The 12,167-nt window shown below is 49.5% G+C and overlaps 1 protein-coding gene across 33 annotated transcripts in view; it reads left to right on the top strand.

The window, feature by feature from the left end:
- NCOR1 (nuclear receptor corepressor 1) overlaps positions 1 to 12,167 on the top strand; it is a 1,832,391-nt gene that overhangs the window by 1,467,881 nt on the left and 352,343 nt on the right. The window lies entirely within an intron of this gene.

The following is a 12,167-nucleotide window of genomic DNA, read 5'->3' as shown; positions in this document are numbered from 1 at the left end:
ACACAAAATAACATTTCTGAAGTTTGTAACCCCTTTTAAGGCCAGGATATAGCCCAAAATATTATAGCTCTGTTGGCCTTCTGGCCAGCATTATCCTATGTGACTTAGTTCATGTTAGGTGCTCACTTCAGGTCGTCAAAGGGTCTTTTTTCCATTCCCCAGCCAAAGTGACCTGCTTGGTCTTCTGTTACGAGGTTCACTGTAAAGGGCGTAAATTTGGTTCCAAGCCAAGTTTCTGTCCTGGGTCTGTGTAGTATGGATTGTTGAGACAAAGGTCGTCCTGGTTTTGTAAAGCTATGCCGTCCTGCCCCTTTTATGTTATCTGCCCACACCTTTGTGTTTCCCTAGTGAACATGAGAATCGTACAACCTCACTCAGGGTTCTGTTTTATTGACTGGGCTTGCCTCTGGCCTCAGGCGTTGTGGTGAGTGTGACTTCTATCCCTACTACCTCAGCTGTGTTTAAATATAATTACTTATCAGGGACAGCATCCTTGGAGCATCTTCAGCATCCTTCATAGCTTGCATCAGGACCACTCTATAGGATTCCGTTGTAACGCATATAAGGTGCCTGGAACTGCTAAAGAGCTGCTGCTTCTGTGAAGGTAACTGTTCTTGAGGACCTAGCTGATCCCTCTGTTTAGCTTCCTGCCGGAGTTGGTTGCCCCAAGTACTTCCATATGATCGCATTGACAATTAACTTGAAACTTAACTACGTTTTCTTTTTAAAAGTTTCTAAGTGTCCAATCTGATAGATATATCTAGCCGCAGATTGTAGGTATCCTCCCCAGGCATCATACTGGATCCAGAAATTTTCCGACCACTAGCTCTGTGTGTCGGTAGAGGGCGTTGAGCGACTCCGTAGTGACGTCATCTCCCGAATGTGATGTCAACGGAGTCCATATAAGCCTTTCCTCAACACGCTGATGTTAGTTCCTCCTTTTCCGCACCAGCAACCCGGATCCGCACTGCAGTTCCTCTGCCCGTTTTTCAGCCTTTGTTAAGTGTTTTTTGTCGACAGAGTAGTGTGCCCTTTTTCTACCCTTTCAATGTTGTCGAAGTTAAAGCTTTTTGAGTCCTGTGGATGACAAATGTCCGCCACGGACCCGCACTCGTTTTGCATGTGGTGTCTGGAAGAGCATTATTACTCTGATGAAAATGACTCTTGCTGCCAGCTCCGAATGAAGGCGTGGATGTCAATCATCAAAGTCTTCTCATCGTCCTTGGTCCCCTACGCACTCCATGAACCTACATCGTGTCTGCTCTAGGAGACGTTCTTGTGGGCATCATTCTCCGTCAACATCCGGAAGTAAGTCTCCGCATAGGTGGTCGAAGTTGCAGCGCCTCCTGCCTTCATCACCTACCGCTGGTCCCCGCTCTTCTGTTGAAGTGTCTGGACACGAGTTTGCCCGCATCTCCCCACCAATCCTGGGGCCGGGGCGTCTTTGACCCAGATGAGAAAATATTCTGAATCTCTTAATTCTATTTTTGGGTCGTCACCTTCCTCTGCAGCGCCCTTTGGCCCCACGGGGATGCAAGTGGTCGTGCCTATGTCCCCACAAGCAGGTTCTTCCTCGGCTTCAGTTTGGCCTCCTGTTTCTAACACCTTAGTGACAATGGTGCACAGTCCGTCGAGACTACCACCTTCGGCTCCTGCTCTGGTCTGCCAACATTGGATCCGATCGATGCGTTGAGGCTTCCTGGCGTCGACCAACTTTGGTTGCAGCGGTGACGGAGCCGACAGTCTCAGACTCCCTTCCTCAGTTTTTTCGTTCTGTGGACCATGATTGTGGAAGTACTACGGAATGTGTAGTGTCTCCCCATCCCATTTCGGACACGGTTCCACCCCCTATGCAGTCTAACTGCTTGCTTGACTTGGGTGATGCAAGTGGCATAGAATCTTCTCCAGCCTCCTGTCTCTGCTTGGTTTGGCTACAGAGGCGACTTCACTCTGGCAGACGTGCTCAATTGAGTTTTGGTTGTACTGGATAGGCAACTTCCTTCTATGGAATTGTCAACAGACCCTTTACTTGGCATTCTAAATCCTGACCAGTCTAACGTAGAGCCTGTCCTTGCTTATGTGACTGTTTTTTTAATATCCTGTTGGGTACTTGGGCTAAACCTGAAAACAAGCTCCCTGTGGAGCGTTCTATTTCTCACTGGCATCGCCCGGCCCCGGAGGGTCTGTTCTGTCTCCTTGGGCATCCATCTCATCAGAGCTTTGTGATACAGGCTGTTTTAGCCACCCAAAATATTGATTTGTATCCCTCCTATCCCTGAATGAGAGGCCAGATAATTTGACACCTGGGTTAGGAGTATTTTCTCTACCTCTGCCCTGCGATCTCTGAACACTTCTTGTGTCCTCGCCCGCTTTTCCCACGCCTTGTGGGACGCCTCTTGCCCTCCCTTGCAGAAGAATCCTGGAATGCTCTTATTCCATTGGTTCAAGATGGCAACAAGCTGCCACTCTTAACAGCTGCTGTGGTATGGATACCACGGATTCTGTTGGCTGGGCTATGGCCTGTTCCATATCCCTACGTCCGCATGCATTGTTGCCTACTGCCAGGTTTTCGTAAGCTGTGAAAGCTATGTTGATTGACATGGCTTTAGGTGGCTCCTCCCTTTCTGGTGCGCATGACGACTCCGCTTTATGGTGGTGAGGAGTCTTAACTCTGTTGTTGTACTAGGTTATCAGGACGTTTGTTTCCCCTCATTTCAGCTCTTATCAGCCTTCATAGGGTGGAGTGCTTTCTCCCTTCTAGGGTTACACCCGTTGTGGTGTTCCTGCTGTCTGCAGGTGCCTTTCTTATAAATATTCTGTCAGTGACAGATTTAGTTTCCAGCCCTCTGGAACATATCTTACTTTGCGGCCTTGTGGGGGCCTGTTCTTGCAGGTTCCTTTTGCTGCTTGATTTTTTTCTACCCAAGTACTTACTCTATTTTGGGTATTCTGTTACATTATGCAGATGCACTATAGCCTTGTTTCCTGTTTTTTCAGGGACCTTATTTTGTATGCTTTAGGGGCATTGTGTGAGCTACCTATACACTAAGTATCATCTTCTCTTTTCTCCTTATGGGCGATGATCATACCACAGGCAGGCAGACTCTTGACCTGGGTACCGTTTTCTGGTGCATGCCCTTTTTAGGTGTCGCCTAAGCAGCGCTCAAGCGCTGCTTTGGAGTGACCTCTTGGAATCACTGTGGGCTTTTTTGGAAACTCGTGCATGTTCTGCACTGTTAACAATGAGCTCTGCTGCATGTATGGCGTCTCCTTGCGGGAGCGAGCAACGGCGGCATCTGTGTGCAATTATTGCACTCGCGCTTTGGAAACAGATGGCGCCGCTGCTTACTCCTGCAAGGTAAACGCTGTGCGAGTCTCACCCCCGTATGAAACCTTATTGTAATATGCCTTTTGTGCTACCTTAACATACCAAAGTGGCCCCTTGTTTATTAATAATACATCTTATGTTTAACACCCCTTCTACAAGCTTAAAAACACATGTTCGAGGCATATGAGCTGCAGATTACACACTTTTGCATAGATCGCCATCTGGTGTTGGGCCCGGATGTTTGCAGTTTGTTTTTCCTCTTGGAAAGTGTTTGGAAGTCACGAGGTCGGTGACTCCTCCCTTGGTTCGTATTGCGCATGGGCTTCGGCATCCTCAGATTGGTTTTTTCCGCCATCGGGCTCGGATGTAATACTTCGCGCTCCGGTTCTGAACTTTTCCAGTTCAACGATCGACGCAGAATCCTCGCTCATCGGTATTGTTCAGATCCAGATCTCTTCAATCACCTTCTCTTCGACACTTCTTCGATTCCAGTCGTCGACGGCGGCCTTCGGGCCTATCCAAGCACCGGTCTCGGCTGATGGAAAGAACTCCATTCAAGAAGTGCCCTCGATGTGGGTCCAAATTCCCCCACACCGATCTTCATGAGGTGTGCAACCTCTGCCTCTCCCCTGAACACGAGGCTCGAGACTGTCCCACCTGCAAGTCTTTCAGATCGAAAAAGACTATTCGAGATCGAAGGGCCAGACGCAACATGGCGCACTCATCGACCTCCGCTCCAGTAGACATCTTCGGGGACGACTTCGAAGCTCCGGGACAGCAGCACACCGAAGAAGAAGACCTAGTCAGTGCTTCCGAAGCAGACGACTCGGATGTGGAGGACATCACCCCGGCGCAGAGGGTCGTGAGTACTATACCCCCTCCCACACCAGCGCCAACACCCAAAAAGGCTCCGGTCATGCCTTCGCCTCCGGGCCTAGGCAAGACCAAAGACACTGCTTCAAACACCCCACCTTTGGGCCCGGTTAAGAAGCCAAATAAGCCTTCCGGCGGCTCGGGCTCGAGCCAGCCTGCCAGCGGTGCCGAAAAACACACTTCGGCACCGAAAAAGAAATCGGCCTCTACCTCGACACCAAGCTCCGCACCGAAGCCCTCGGGGTCGAAACCAGGCCTTTCGGTGCCGACCAAACCACATAAGGCCCTCGGCACCGAGACTCCCGCGCCGAAGTCCACCTTGGCGTCGAATAAAAAATCGGAGGTTCCTAAAAAGCACGGACAAGTCTAAAAAGTCATCGGCCCCGAAACCTTCGGCGCCGACGGAACAACCATTGTCACAGGAACTGTTTACGCCGGATCCCTTGCAAAAGACATTTACCAAGGATCCAAAAACTGGACATTTGGCTCTCTCTTCAATAAAGAGACACTTGGACAAACCGGCTCCGCCTCCACCTCCAAAGAGGAAGGACTCTGCTACCTCCCCTTTCAGAATTCCTTCCCCACCTCCTCCACCCTCTCCACCTTTCCCACCCCCACCTCATCGCTCCCCGACCCCGTCTCCGGACGATGATAATGAGGGGGACCCATATTATCCAGGGGATGTGCCACAAGACCCCACCCCTACAGGACCCCCAGACCCATGGGACGACTATAATAATCCAGACATTCCAGATGTCCCACAAGATGAACTTTATCCATCCAGGCCATCTCCACCGGAAGACTCATTAGGTTTCCATCACCTACTTCAGAGGGCGGCACATTATCACGGGGTAGAGTTACACACTGACCCGGTAGAGGAGGATTTCCTCCTCGACACCTTTGATACCGCACATAGGTCTACCGCTATACTACCTATGCTCAAGGGGGTAATAAAACATGCACCAGAGGTTTTTAAAGACCCAGTTAGGGCTAGGGTCATTAACCCACGTATAGAGAAGAAGTACAAAACTGCCCCCACAGATCCTGCCTATATCAAAGGGCCGGCGCCACTGGATTCCCTAGTGGTTTCCACTGCATGGAAGAGGTCAAACTCCCAGGCGTCAGGCGAAGCACCACCGCCTGACAAGGAGTCAAAGCTACTAGACGTGTCAGGAAAGCGCACTGCGTCACAGGCAGCCAATATATGGCGTATCAAGCGCTATTGGCCAGATACGACAGAGCGCATTATGATGAGTTAGAAACCATCATGCACCATCTCCCAGAAAAATATAGAAATAGGGATAATGAATTAATCCAAGAGGGTAAAACCATAACTAACACCTCTATACGATGTGCCTTTACGCAGCAGACACAGCCTCCAGGGCAATTAACACTAGTGTCCTCCTCCGTCGCCACGCTTGGCTCAGAGTTTCAGGCTTTAAGCCTGAGGTACAGGCCTCCATTCTAAACCATTCCTTCGACCAAAAACATCTATTCTGTCCAAAGGTAGATGAGGCCCTAGAGAAAATGAAGAAGGACACGGATGCGGCGAAATCTATGGGAGCCCTGCAGTCACACCCTCCTAGACGCTCCTTTCGCCGCTCTTCCTTTCGGGGTACCGCCAGAGGCTACTCCTCAGATAGTGCGTCCACTTCCTACAAATCCCCTGTTCAATCCACCTTCACAAGGGGTTATCAAAGAGGCAGAACAAATACCACCCGCTCTGCCACACCGCCTACCCAATGACTTCCCCCTGCTCGCTCCAGACCATCCCACTCCGGTCGGGGGCAGGCTACAAAATTTCCTTCACGTCTGGGAGACCATCACCTCAGACAGATGGGTGACCCAAATTATTCGTTCAGGGTACTGCCTAGAATTAACATCTACCCCCCCCCCCCAAACATTCCACCCAGGCAACGCCAAATGTCACAAGAACATTCCACGTTACTAAAACAGGAGGTAATCTCCCTCCTACAAAAACATGCCATAGAACAAGTCCCCGCCAATCAGCAAAATTTAGGGGTTTACTCCCTGTATTTTCTGATACCAAAAAGAGACGAGACTCTACGACCTATTTTAGATCTCAGGCCTCTAAACACTTACATACATTCGGGCCATTTTCACATGGTAACCCTTCAACAGGTACTTCCGCTCCTCTCCCAGAACGACTTTCTCACCACACTGGACTTGAAAGACGCATACTTTCACATTCCGGTACACCATGCTCACAGAAAGTACCTCAGATTTGTAGTGGACGGGCAACACTACCAGTTCAAGGTGCTCCCATTCGGGGTCACAACAGCACCAAGGGTATTCACCAAGTGCCTAGCGGTAGTGGAGGCACACCTCAGAAGACAGCACATTCACGTCTTCCCATATTTGGACGACTGGCTAATAAAAGCCACGTCCTACAACCAATGTGTACATCACACCGCCACTACAATCCAACTACTTCACCAGCTAGGTTTCACGGTGAACCACCAAAAGTCCCAGCTAATACCATCCCACACAAAGCAATACCTCGGTGCCATCATAGACACCTCAAAAGCCATAGCCTATCCCAATCCTGCTAGGATTGCACGCATCCAGGCTTTGCGTCAAAGATTCATACTTCAACACTCTCTCCCAGCAAGAGTGTTTATGCAACTAATAGGGATGATGGCCTCTTGCATTTTCATAGTACCTCATGCAAGACTCCAGATGCGTCCACTCCAGGAGTGCTTAGCACGCCGGTGGAACCAGGCCCAGGGGCAACTGACAGATCTGGTGTTGGGAGACGGTCGTACCCATCCCTCTCTGCAGTGGTGGAAGACCACAAATCTTTCCAGAGGTCGACCGTTCATGGACCCGGTTCCACAAATAACCCTAACAGACGCATCGCTCTCCAGCTGGGGAGCTCATCTATTACACCTCACAGTGCAGGGCACATGGACGCCGCAACTAAAGTTACTCCACAACAACCATCTGGAGTTACTGGCAATCTTTCTAGCCCTAAAATCCTTTCAGACGCAGATTTTAGGCAAGGCAGTCCTGATTCGCACAGACAACATGACGGCCATGTATTACATTCAAAAACAGGGCGGCACACACTCTCCACAGCTCTCTCAACTAGCGCAGAGCATATGGAGATGGGCAATTCCACACAAAATCTTTCTCCTAGCCCAACATGTCCCAGGAGTCCAAAACACCATTGCAGATCTGCTCAGCAGACAGACGCAGCAGATCCACGAGTCGGAACTTCACCCGCAGGTTCTGCACCCGTTCTTTCAGATGTGGGGGCATCCACAGATAGACCTCTTCGCCACCCACGAAAACAAAAAATGCCCAAGCTTCACCGCCAGATACCCACACCCATTGTCCAAAGGCAATGCAATATGGATGAACTGGTCAGGTAAATTTGCGTACGCCTTTCCACCTCTCCCACTAATTCCATTAGTGGTGCGAAAGCTACAACAGCACTCCCTCACACTGATTCTAGTAGCTACAACATGGGCCAGACAACCGTGGTACACTACACTGCTGGAACTCTCGGCAGTGCCACACCAAAAGTTACACCTCTCGCCATGCCTCCTAACCCAGAACCATGGAGAGATCAGGCACCCGGACCCAGCTCAGCTCAACCTTGCGATCTGGCTCCTGAGATCCTAGAATTCGGATACCTTAACCTTCCCCCTGACTGCATGAACGTCATCAGAGAAGCTAGACGCCCTACTAGTAGGACCTGCTACGCTGCAAAGTGGAAAAGATTTGTTGTTTACTGCCATAACAACACAATCAACCCTCTAGACGTATCTATACAGCACATCATATGCTACTTGCTCCATCTACAAAGGTGTAACCTAGCATATACATCCATTCGGTTACACCTCGCAGCAATTGCTGCTTACCTACAGAACAGGCAGCACCTATCACTTTTCAGAGTGCCTGCCATTAAAGCCTTCATGGAAGGCCTCAAGCGGATAATTCCCCCCAGAGTACCACCCTCACCTGTGTGGAACTTAAATATAGTTCTCACAAGGCTAATGGGGCCGCCCTTCGAACCTTTGCATAAATGCGAACTGCAATTTCTCACATGGAAAACAGCTTTTCTTGTAGCCATCACTTCCCTTAGAAGCGTCAGTGAGATACAAGCACTCACTATACAAGAACTTTTTCTCCAAATGCACCAGAACAAGGTTGTTCTCCGTACCAACCCAAAATTCCTACCCAAAGTCATTTCCCCCTTCCATCTAAATCAATCGGTAGAATTACCGTTTTTTTTTCTCGCAACCTCAAACTGTTGCAGAAAGGGCTCTACACACGCTAGATGTTAAAAGGGCCTTATTTTACTATATCCAGAGAACACAACCTTTCAGAAAGACCAAACAACTGTTTGTCCCTTTCTCTCCACCACATAAAGGCAACCCCATCTCTAAATCAGGGATAGCTAGGTGGATTGTAAAATGCATACAGATTTGCTACCACAAGGCAAAACAAACGCTATCTGTTCCCCGTAAAGCCCACTCTACACGGAAGATAGGGGCTTCTATGGCTTTTCTAGGGAACATCCCATTAGATGATACCTGCAAAGCAGCAACATGGTCAACACCGCACACTTTCACTAAACATTACTGTGTAGATGTGCAAACCAAGCAACAAGCTAGTGTGGGCCAGGCTGTACTAAAAACACTATTCCAAACCACTGCAACGGATACCGGTGGTCGCCTATATAGTCTATGCAAAAGTGTATAATCTGCAGCTCATATGCCTCGAACGGAATATGCTACTTACCAGTATGCATCTGTTCTTGGCATGTAGAGCTGCAGATCTACACACGCCCACCCGCCTCCTCGGCTACCTGTATCCGTTCCAGTCTATCTTATTTAGATACAACACACATGGGTTTCTTCACTATTATTACTACGCTCCATCTTTCCCTGTTGGCGAAAAACAATCTGAGGATGGAGCCGAAGCCCATGCGCAATACGAACCAAGGGAGGAGTCACCGACCTCGTGACTTCCAAACACTTTCCAAGAGGAAAAACAAACTACAAACTTCCGGGCCCAACACCAGATGGCGATCTATGCAAAAGTGTGTAGATCTGCAGCTCTACATGCCAAGAACAGATGCATACTGGTAAGCAGCATATTACTTTTGAAACATCTGCAACAATGTCACTTTCAAACGAAAGAGGCAGAGTTGTTTATACTTGTTACCTTGCTTATACGTACAGATGATTACCCAATCACTGAAGATGTCGCTGCATTTTCTTACTGTCAGGTAAAGCCATATCATCCAATAAACAGCCGCGCAACACCCGAACCGATTTCCGAGATCCACGTCCATTTTTTCCAATCAAGGGCCGCGTCGTCTACGTGCCATCCGTAGGTTCCTACACGGAGCAAGACTCCGTCACTTTCTCGTCCAATGGTAGAACTCTCCTGTTCCCAAGCCCCCACTCATCTGTGTGCGTGTATTGCTACCGCCATGTTAGTGCAGGCTCGAGCGTTTCCGGTGCTGTGGGGGTCGTTCCCAATACCGCTCCGTAGGGCAGGTGGCTCGGACTGAACGTGGTGACTCCCGTCCAAAGCTGAAAGCCGAGTGCTGTCTCCTGTTCGCCATGAGCCGCCCCTCCTCGGCCGGGGTAGGCCTGGACTCGGGGAAGGCGGGCGGCGGCGGGAAGCAAGGCAGGGCAGCTGCTGGTGGCGGTGGCAGGGAGTTTGCCCTCCCCGGTACAGGGCGCCTCAGCCGCCGCCGCCGGTTCCTCCTCGGCTGGGCCCGCCGCCCTGCCTGCTCAGTCCGCTGAGCTGACGGCCCTCTTCGAGTGCCCTGTGTGCTTCGATTATGTGCTGCCGCCTATTCTGCAGTGCCAGGCTGGACACTTGGTGTGCAATCAGTGTCGCCAGAAGCTGAGCTGCTGTCCCACCTGCAGAGGCCCGCACACCCCCAGCATCCGTAACCTGGCCATGGAGAAAGTGGCCTCTACTCTTCCCTTTCCCTGCAAGGTGAGTTTCTGGAGGTGGCGAAGGGCAAGCTTTTGGAGAAGGTGGCTAAGCGGAATAGTTTGGATCAGCATTTAAGACGTAGGGCGTTAATTTGATATCTTAATTCTCATGAGGAGACTGAAATCTCACTTTTTCAGAAACTATATATGTATACGAAATTGTCTGAACAGAAATATTGCACACTTATTGGGCTTGCCTGAATGAGGGGCAAAAAAGAACTGACTTAGTTACTTATGGACATGTTAGCACTGTTGGAATTTAACGAAGAATCTATGCCCCACTCCACCCAGTTCTTAAAAGAATCCTCCAAGAACATAAACATGGTGAAACGCTACATTAGGACTCCAGTACTGATAATACATGAGACCTGATGTTTGCCCACACAAACTGCGCCGAAACTATGGAAGGAACAGTATGTGCATAGCAAAGTATCCGTGTATATTTTCTATGGTAATAAGTGGCGTGACACCGTCCTCCACGAACAGCTCAGTTATAAGTCTTGTTCTAAAACCGGCTTTGTCGGGGCTAAACAGGGGCAGGCGCTATTTGGAGAGCAACTCGTGATAGGAATCGTATTAAATTGTCTAGATACGCCCCTGACAACTTGTGCGGACAAAATGACAGAACACGGAACTGTTGCCAGAACGGGATTAATAAAAGTTGAAGAAATGTGTTACGACACATGAAAGGTTTACGCTTTTTTCTACTGTTGGATATTTATGGCATAAAAGCTGATACATGACAATAATGCGAAAGATAAGTAAAACTATAACATTATTAAGGTAGACTCCCCACGATTCACTGTTAGGCCATTCTCAATATACTCGTTCAGCTTTTATAGTTAACCTTTGTAAGCCTTTTTAATGCTAATGAAAAGTTGACAAAGTAACTACCTGATTGCCAAATATTAGTGGTAGTCCTGCCATTTTAACGAGGTAAAATGGTTAATCTGAAGTATAGCGAGGAAAAAAAACAAGAGACACCAAAATACAACGCCTCTTTAAGCCGTTCGACATGAGCATCATAGAAGAAGCGTCTTGATGGTCGATTTCATTTTCTAACAGTTTTAAGTATAGTTGCCATGGCGTATTAGATGCATGCTTTTTGAATTCCTACGGTCCTATTATGTAATTGAACATCTGAAAGAAACACGTTAGTTAGATTCCTCACCTTTGAATATCCCCAGACGTCAGGCTGGATCCGGAAAGATTTTTCGTCCGCAATACCCTTGCGCGTCGCTAGGCGTCGTCTGCGGCTCCGCATCAGCGCGCTGACGTCAGTTCTTCTTTTTTCCGCGCCAGTAAGCGCAGATCCGGGAAGAGCATACCCTTTTAGTCATTTTTTGACTAAACTTTTTTGAACTCTTTTGGTTCCATTCTTCGTCGACCTTGACTCGTGTGCCGATAGGGGATGCCTGGCTTCAAAGCTTGTGACACCTGTCACCGACTGATGTCGGTCACAGATCACCACCGCCGGTGCTTCTATTGCCTTGGGGCCGACAATGATGCCGAGTCGTGCCTCAACTGCCGGGCCTTGACTTCGAAGGCTCGGTGGGAGCGGTCCCGCAAGATGCTCGAGTCCCGGCAGTCGGCTCCGAGCTGCTCAAGGTCCTGGTCGAGGAGGAGGTCGAGGGACCGGTCGCCCGAGCCACAGCCATCACCGCTCATCGGGGTCAAAGTCTTTGCGATCCGGTAAGTCGAAGCACAGCAAGAAGTCGAAGAGGCGACATCCCTCTTCTGGCTCCCCTCGCCGGTCGCGCGACTCGGCTGAGGGTTCGGGTGGCACCACCCGCGCGGCTCCATCGGAGCCGCAGGAGTCCAGTCCGACCCCATACCCTCCTGTGTAAGAGAGTAGGGTCTACTTTCTATGGCCACCCCCACTTTTTGCTTTTGCTTCACTGGTTTTCGACTTAGATGTGGCTGTGGGCCTGCTAATCAGACCCACAGCCCAGCTGTTCTCTCTCTAAATTCATACTATGTAC

This window comes from Triturus cristatus, chromosome 3_2 (genome assembly GCF_964204655.1).
Source record: "Triturus cristatus chromosome 3_2, aTriCri1.1, whole genome shotgun sequence".
In the NCBI taxonomy this organism is placed as follows: Eukaryota; Metazoa; Chordata; class Amphibia; order Caudata; family Salamandridae; genus Triturus; species Triturus cristatus.
Note: the sequence above shows the minus strand (reverse complement) of the source record. Positions and strands in the feature narration are given on the sequence as shown.